Below are 9,055 nucleotides of genomic sequence, written 5' to 3' on the forward strand. Positions count from 1 at the left end.
GAAAAAAGGGTTTGGAAAAAAAAGAATTCTGGGAAATTCCTGGAACTTTTTTTTTACTTGGAAAAATTATAGTTTAAAACAAACGTCCAGGATGAGTAGAATGTGTTGAAGGTGGAATGGTTTGAATAGGTTGAAAAATGTGGAAATGGTGGACTTTTGTATAATGGCCAATTCATTTTGAATTGGAAAAATGTCCCGGAAAACCTGGAATTCTGGCAAATCTGGTATTTTTTTTAATTTTTCAAGGGAAAGCCCGCAATTCCCGAATAGGCTGAACAGTTTAAAGTTGTAATGCTTTGAATATTTTGAAACATGTGGACGGCAGAGCGCGCCAAAATCCCGAGAAGAAGTTTAATAAATAAATGCATTTTGGATCAGAAAAGCATATTGTGTGAATGCTTTGGAGCATTCACACAATAATCCAGAAACCAACAATAAGCGACAGCAGTGGAGCGAAAAAGAGCATTTAGTGGCAGTGCAAGAATGTGGCCAGGCAGGAGGTCACAAAAGGTCAAGGTCACGAGGATTACACACGTCCTCTTGTTCAAATGAACTATTATCCCGTCTCGGCTGACCTTGAGGGAACCAGCACTGCTGCCCTCGCTTAAGGCGCTTCCATCTCCCACACATTCACACAACTGCAGGCTTTTGGCGGACGACCCCACATTTAAAAAAATTTTTTTTTGCGTGATTTCCACTCCGCTTATAACATGACTTGGACTTCCCGGGGGGGACTTTTAACCTCCTACACACCAGGGATTACCACGCTGTTCAGCCATCCCCAGTTAGGAATTGCTTTCCTCCTTCTGTGTTTGTTTTATTCATTCCCCATTTAGTTGGCTGGTACTTCATGTGAAAAAAAACAAAACGTACTGATTTTTGTCTATCGCTCTCATTTTCATGCATTCTAAATTGTAAATAAAAATTAGCAAAGGTCAGCTAACAATAGTCAATGGCAGCTCATCTATTCCGCCCTCTAAAAACCACCGACAGCACTCTGACAGTACTGACGTTGTGTGGATGTTGATGTATTCCCTGTCTGATCACCACAGCGATTAGCCCAGCAGATGATAGAACTGTTCAGATGCACCTTCTGGCGGATGACAAGAAAGAGGAATTTGATGACGAGGATACCCACCTGGACGGTGTTCCTAATCTGTTTTAAGACCCTGGTGACTATTGTTGCGTCGACCAGCATTCCTCCAATGGGGAATTCAAATTGCTAGTCTCTCCCAGATTCTTTTTATGGCAATAAACTGATGTTTATATTCAATCAACAGGCAGTAGTTGGTATTTTGTGGTTTATTCTCAAAGCTTAGAGGACAAACCTGAGACCAACCCAGCACCCAAGCGTTCCTTAGCCCGGTCCAGATCGGTCTGAAAACCATCACGAAAACATTCTGTTCCTCAATCTCTCCCCCCGCCCTCACGCCCGCACAGATGCCCATTGTGTCCGTTATCTCAAGTCGGCCCGAGAAGGGAAGCAGGGAGGACTCCTCTTCTCTGCCTCCTACTTCAAGGCCGTCCACTGTGCAAGCACTTTGTCATGAGACGATCAGAAAAAGGAAAAGAGTACAAGATGGAACATTAGCTATTTAAAATATGACTATAGTCATATAAAAGAAGTAACTCTTAATTATGGATAAATGTGGATATATGCATCCGTCACTATATATATAGAAAAAATATAAAAATATGATGATGTTGAAATCTGAGTGTAAACATAACTTGGCCCTAAATAAATGAACTATTAACTGAAAATCGCAAGAAGAAGTTATTGGGGATAAGAAGATTCTGGGGAAGTTATGTGATAAACAGGAGGGAAATGTTAGAATAATTATGTATACATTATCATCATAACTTTATGCTTAAGTGCCGTTGCTATAAAGTATTGTCAATTGTGCTGAAGTGGTATTTTTGTATTTGTGCAAGCTGGCAATCCAAAAGATTGCCAGCCTCTTTATCAGTGTTGTGTCCAGACTCGGCCTGCTGACTGCCAAGGTCCAACATCGGGTACCGGGACGCAGACAAAGCAGGGACTGGACGATAGCACCAGAGTCAACACATTTGCATTTTTGTATAATCAAATATTGTGTCTAACTGGAGTTGTCGAGATTACCCCCTTCCCTCAGCGACAGTGATGTAATAGGGACATTCCTAATAAATAAATGAGACACGCGGGTAGGACTTTTAGAACGTAGTTTGGATCAGTAACTAGAATAAAGCCCAAAACACGTGTCTCCTCGAGCTAAATTGAACTCTGTCTCTGCATGATTTTACATCTCGTGACCTGCATGTTAACCAAATAATGTTATTATAAACACAAAATAACTATTTATAGTTATTATTTATATATAGTTAGAGAGCAAACTAGCTTATGCAGCTATATTGACATATTGAGCTGCTGCATTGCCTCTGTGTTGGTAAAAGTTAATTCTAAATGATAAATCATGTCTCTAGCCTGGATAGTAGAAGGTTGTGGACGTGAACCGAGAAGTTAAATGGTAAATGGGTTATACTTTGTGGAGGGAGATGTAGCCAGCGCTGCCTGCAGGAGCAAAAGTCACCGCCTCTGTCGTGTGGCGGGGCGTTTTTACCTTGAAATGTAGTTTTTACCTTGAAAATCATGTTTTACCTTGAAAATAATTTTTTACCATGAAAATCAGTTTTTGCCTTGAAAATCAACATTTACCTTGAAAATCATTTTTGCGTTGAAAATTATTTTTTACCTTGAAAATGAGTTTTTACCTTGAAAATCAGTTTTTGCCTTGAAAATCAACTTTTACCTTGAAAATTAGTTTTACTTTAAAATTTATTTTTTACCTTGAAAATATTTTTTTACCTTGAAAATAATTTTTTAACTTGAAAATAATTTTTTACCTTGAAAATCAGTTTTTGCCTTGAAAATTATTTTTTACCTTGAAAATGAGTTTTTACCTTGAAAATCAGTTTTTGCCTTGAAAATCAATGTTTACCTTGAAAATCAGTTTTACTTTAAAATTTTGTTTTTACCTTGAAAATAATTTTTTACCTTGAAAATAATTTTTTAACTTGAAAATAACTTTTTACCTTGAAAATCAGTTTTTGCCTTGAAAATTATTTTTTACCTTGAAAATGAGTTTTTACCTTGAAAATCAGTTTTTGCCTTGAAAATGAACTTTTACCTTTAAAATCAGTTTTACTTTAAAATTTAGTTTTTACCTTGAAAATAATTTTTTGCCTTGAAAATAATTTTTTACTTTGAAAATAATTTTTTACCTTGAAAATCAACTTTTACCTTGAAAATCAACTTTTATCTTGAAAATTATTTTTTACCTTGAAAATCATTTTTTACCTTGAAATTTAGTTTTTACCTTGAAAATAATGTTTTACCTTGAAAATAATGTTTTACCTTGAAAATCAGTTTTTACCTTGAAAATCAGTTTTTACCTTGAAAATCAACTTTTACCTTGAAAATCAGTTTTTACCTTGAAAATCAGTTTTTACTTTGAAAATCAGTTTTTGCCTTGAAAATCAACTTTTACCTTGAAATAATGTTTTACCTTGAAAATTATTTTTTACCTTGAAAATCAGTTTTTACCTTGAAATGTAGTTTTTACCTTGAAAATCATGTTTTACCTTGAAAATCATTTTTTACCATGAAAATCAGTTTTTGCCTTGAAAATCAACTTTTACCTTGAAAATAATTTTTGCGTTGAAATTTATCTTTTACCTTGAAAATGAGTTTTTACCTTGGAAATCAGTTTTTGCCTTGAAAATCAACTTTTACCTTGAAAAGGTAAAGTAAATCTGAACAGCCGATATGGGCATCTACATCTACTATATGCTTTGCCTGAGAAGCTGGGCAGGACGGAAAAAAAAAAAAAAAAAAAAAATTACCTTCAAAATCAGTTTTTGCCTTGAAAATTATTTTTTACCTTGAAAATGAGTTTTTTGCCTTGAAAATCAACTTTTACCTTGAAAATCAGTTTTACTTTAACATTTAGTTTTTACCTTGAAAATAATTTTTTACCTTGAAAATAATTTTTTACCTTGAAAATCAGTTTTTGCCTTGAAAATCAACGGATTAAGAGGAGAATTGGCATTCTGCTTTACTATTGTGAGACAAAAGTGTTGTTTTTTTCTGACATGTCTCCTTAAACAAACACAAGGGAAAAAGCATCACGCAAATTGTGCCCATTCTCTCTTGTTGGCTCGCATTTCTGACAAGCGCGGGCCTTTTAACGGCCGCCCCTTCTTTGTTTCTGTCACTCGCTGTGATCTTCAGGCGCTCTGACTCACACAGCGTCTCTGATCAGATCAATGTTTCCCGTCGCTGCAATGGAGCAGCCGGCGGGATCGGAACGCCAACTTCAGCGTTGTTACTCAGCACGGCTCGCCCTAGAAGTGCCAAAGCGACCTGCTGTCCCGTTCCTTGTGCTGAGTGACGTATGAAAAAAAAAAAGAAAAACTTGTTTTGTTTGTCTGCCGCTCCGTGTTCAGAGTTCGTGCAATCAATTTAACACGTGTTTTTTAGTAGAGATTGACCGATACGTTTTCCCTCACGGCCGATACCGACTATTAGTAGTCTAAGAGGCCAATAGCCGATATTTGGAGCTGATATTCATTTGCAAAAAAAGTTATTTAAACATTAATTTGTTTTTTTGTATATTTTTCTATGAAATGTGGGACCAGTAGTGACATAATGTTTTATGCGGTGCTAATGTTGTGGTTAATTTAACAAGCAAAAAAACAATCAGGGGATTTCACAAACACCTTTTTTTCAACGCTTAAATGTCTAGAGGCACCTGCTGACTGGGCTGGGCATTGCTCTGGTGTATCGTCAAATTCGTAAGACGATGGCAGCCACTCAAGGGGCCCAAAGGCTGTTCGTCGCAATGGAAGGTTTGGGCCGGGCTGTGGCATCACAGACTGGGGCGATTTCTGAACTGAATCGCAAGATGGATCACATCATGGAAAAGCTTCTAAGGGAAAAATTGGATATAAGGACCAGCATGGACGAATAGAACAGACAAGCCATTGTAATGTCTGCTCGCGGAAAAATAAAAAATCCTAATCTACGATTTGACTCCCTCGAATGGCCTTGACGCTGCAACAACAGGAGCAGGCTGTTCTGAAAACATCCCTGAGGACACCTCAAAGATGGACGCTTTTGACCTCCCACCCTCCTCAACGACACTCTTGGCATTCTCTCGATGAGCTTAAAGTGGTAGTCACCTGAAATGGTTTCCACTCCACAGGTGTCATAGTTTTGATGCTTTCAGTGACAATCTACTATGTAAATAGTCATGAAAATAAAGAAAACACATTGAAATGAGAAGGTGTGTCCAAACTTTTGGCCTGTACAGTATATATATATATATATATATATATATATATATATATATATATATATATATATATATATATATATATATATATATATATATATATATGTGTGTACATATATATATATATATATATATATATATATATATATATATATATATATATAATGTATATGTATACATATATATATATATATATATATATATATATATACATATATATATATATATATATATATATATATATATATATATATATATATATATATATATATATATATATATATATATATATATATATATATATATATATATATATATATATATATGTGTATATATATATATATATATATATATATATATATATATATATATATTATATATATATATATATATATATATATATATATATATATATATATATATATATATATATATATATATATATATATATATATATATACATAACATATTTGATGCAGGGGTAGATTTTGATTTGGTTTCTGGCTGAAACCAGGGGTCTTTGGTTCGAAAAGGTTGGTGACCCCTGCCATATACCGTATTTTTTCCGACTAGAGAGCGTATACAAGCCGCACCCACTACATTTTGAAAGAAAAACATATAGCTGATTACAGACACAGTTTGGAAAAAAATTAAGGTATGTAAATAAACATTTACTAAAGATTTCTGTGCAAATAACTCATTTCACAACGTATATATCTGCGGCTTATAGTCGGGTGCGGTTTATAATATGGATGTGGAGGGGGGCGTGGCCAGCGGGCCCGCCGCGGAACAGGGGTGTGCAAGGACCGGCCTCGAAGACAGCGACAGGTGAGTAGATTGCCCGGCTGGGCCTTGTTTTCTAACCACCTGTCGCCTTTATTAGCAGCAGCCGGCACGAGACAAGTCGTTGGGAGTTGGAGTGGGAGCCAGAGAGAGAGAGAGAAACACCGACTAAGAAAAAATACATTTTGCTGGGAAAGCAAAAGCCGGGCAATATTTATGAAAATAAAACAGTGTTGTACCCTGAAATCCGGGCTCTCGTGGCAGTGTGTGGTGGTCCGAGGAACCCTCTAGAGGGCAACCTCTATAATGGAAAAAATATGTTTTTCTTCTAGAATTTAGCGGGTGTGGCTTATATACGGTATAATGAACGTCTCAAAGCCAATTTGCCGAAGACACTCGCTGAGTTACATCTGCAGAGGACCTCAAAGGTGCTTAGAACAATTGGAAAAACTACCTTTTTAAATTAGCCGTCCAATTTCATCTATTAAAAACGGAGCAAATCTTCCTCAAATTAAAGCTCAGACGTGCGAAGAAAGGCCAGCGGAGTGTTGGAAGTGTCACTTCCACCCAGCAGGGTTCCAGGAAGGGGACAACTTTCCCTGAACTCGATGACTCGGCTAATCTCCTCCCTTGTTATCGTGGCGACACCTCGTTTCAACTCGCTCAGAGAGGCCGACTGAAAGACATCCGCTTGATAAAGTTATTCATCTTCAGCTGTGGAGACCGTGTCATCGGTGGTGGGTTTTCCTGAGTGGATTGCAGTTACACGGGGAAAATGCACTGGAGTGGGTTTTTTAGCGGCTTTTTTTCCCAGGGTAAATTCTGCTTTTGTGGATTTCCATAATTGCGGCACCACTAGCGGTTTAAGTGGCCTTTTAATGCGTGAGCGTGAAGCACTCAACACAGCGTTTTATCAGCCTTAGAATAGCACTTGCCTCCATTGACTGATTTGCTGAAAATGGCGTTTACTGCGGTACTTTGGAATACGAGGGTCCGATTTCCCATTTTTTCCCATGAATTATAATGCTTTAGGTTGTGGGCAAAAACTCGAGTGCCGCTTTTTGGCGTAGAGAATGTCGCAGTGAAACCAGCAAGATCCGACCTAGCATTAGCGTATAGCAGAGGCGTCAACACTTGTTTCTGCCGAAAAATCTAAGAATATCAAATTCTTACTCACTAAATCGCCCCATGTGTGATGTCTGTAGGAGTGTTTTTTGTGCACATTTGTGCGTGCTATTGTCATGTATTGAACAGCGTTGTTAGCATTAGCTTATATGCTAACACAATTACCTGTGTCTGTGTTAATGTTATTAACTTACAATGACATTCTTTTCGTGTTGTTTAGTTTTACAAATTCCTCAGTAAATTCACCAAAACGTTACTGTGGAGTTATTGAGTACAACATAACTAATATTATAACGAATTTCGGAGTGAAACCAGCAAGATCCGACCTAGCATTAGCTTATAGCAGGGGCGTCAACACTTGTTTCCGCCGAAAAATCTAAGAAAATCAAACAATTCATACTCACTAAATTGTCCCATGTGTGACGTCTGTAGGAGTGTTTTCATGCATATTTGCGTGTGCTATCATCATGTATTGAATAGCGTTGTTAGCATTAGCTAATATGCTAACACAATTACCAGTGTCTGTGTTAGTATTATTAACTTACAATGGCATTCTTTTCGTATTGTTTAGTTTCCCAATTCCTCAGTAAATTCACCAAAACGTTACTGTGGAGTTATTGCGTACATTATAACTAAAATTATAGCGAATGTCAGAGTGAACCCAGCAAGATCTGGTCTAACTCCAGCATTAGCCTATAGCAAGGGTGTCAACACTTGTTTCCGCCGAAAAATCGAAGAAAATCAAACAATTCTTACTCACTAAACCGTCCCATGTGTGATGTCTGTAGGAGTGTTTTCATGCATATTTGTACGTGCTATCGTCATGTATTGAATAGCGTTGTTAGCATTAGCTAATATGCTAACACGTTTACCAGTGTCTGTGTTAGTATTATTAACTTGCATTCTTTTTGTATTGTTTAGTTTCACAAATTCCTCAGTAAATTCACCAAAACGTTACTGTGGAGTTATTGAGTACAATTAAACTAAACTAACTATAACGAATGTCGGAGTGAACCCAGCAAGATCCAACCTAGCATTAGCTTATAGCAGGGGCGTCAACACTTGTTTCCGCCGAAAAATCGAAGAAAATCAAACAATTCTTACTCACTAAACCGTCCCATGTGTGACGTCTGTAGGAGTGTTTTCACGCATATTTGCGCGTGCTATCGTCATGTATTGAATAGCGTTGTTAGCATTAGCTAATATGTTAACAAGTTTACCAGTGTCTGTGTTAGTATTATTAACTTACATCTTTTCGTATTGTTTAGTTTCCCAATTCCTCAGTAAATTCACCAAAACGTTACTGTGGAGTTATTGAGTACATTATAAAAAAAATTATAACGAATGTCGGAGTGAAACCAGCAAGATTCGACCTAGCATTAGCTTATAGCAGAGGCGTCAACACTTGTTTCCACCGAAAAATCGAAGAAAATCAAACAATTCTTACTCACTAAACCGTCCCATGTGTGATGTCTGTATGAGTATTTTCATGTATATTTGTACGTGCTATCGTCATGTATTGAATAGCGTTGTTAGCATTAGCTAATATGCTAACACGTTTACCAGTGTCTGTGTTAGTATTATTAATTTACATTCTTTTTGTACTGTTTCACGTTCACAAATTCCTCAGTAAATTCACCAAAACGTTACTGTGGAGTTATTGAGTGCATTATAACACAATTTATAGCGAAAGTCGGAGTGATATCAGCAAGATCCGACCAAAACATCCGGTTTAACTCTCCAGCATTAGCTTATAGCAGGGGCGTCAACACTTGTTTCCGCCGAAAAATCTAAGAAAATCAAACAATTCTTACTCA

General features: G+C 36.7%; 1 protein-coding gene across 3 annotated transcripts in view; it reads right to left on the reverse strand.

Annotated features, from left to right (window-relative positions):
- Positions 1 to 9,055, reverse strand: part of LOC133663925 (leucine-rich repeat and fibronectin type III domain-containing protein 1-like protein) — a 267,967-nt gene that overhangs the window by 257,923 nt on the left and 989 nt on the right. The gene's annotated exons all lie outside the window — the stretch shown is intronic.

This window comes from Entelurus aequoreus, linkage group LG13 (assembly GCF_033978785.1).
Source record: "Entelurus aequoreus isolate RoL-2023_Sb linkage group LG13, RoL_Eaeq_v1.1, whole genome shotgun sequence".
Classification (NCBI taxonomy): domain Eukaryota; kingdom Metazoa; phylum Chordata; class Actinopteri; order Syngnathiformes; family Syngnathidae; genus Entelurus; species Entelurus aequoreus.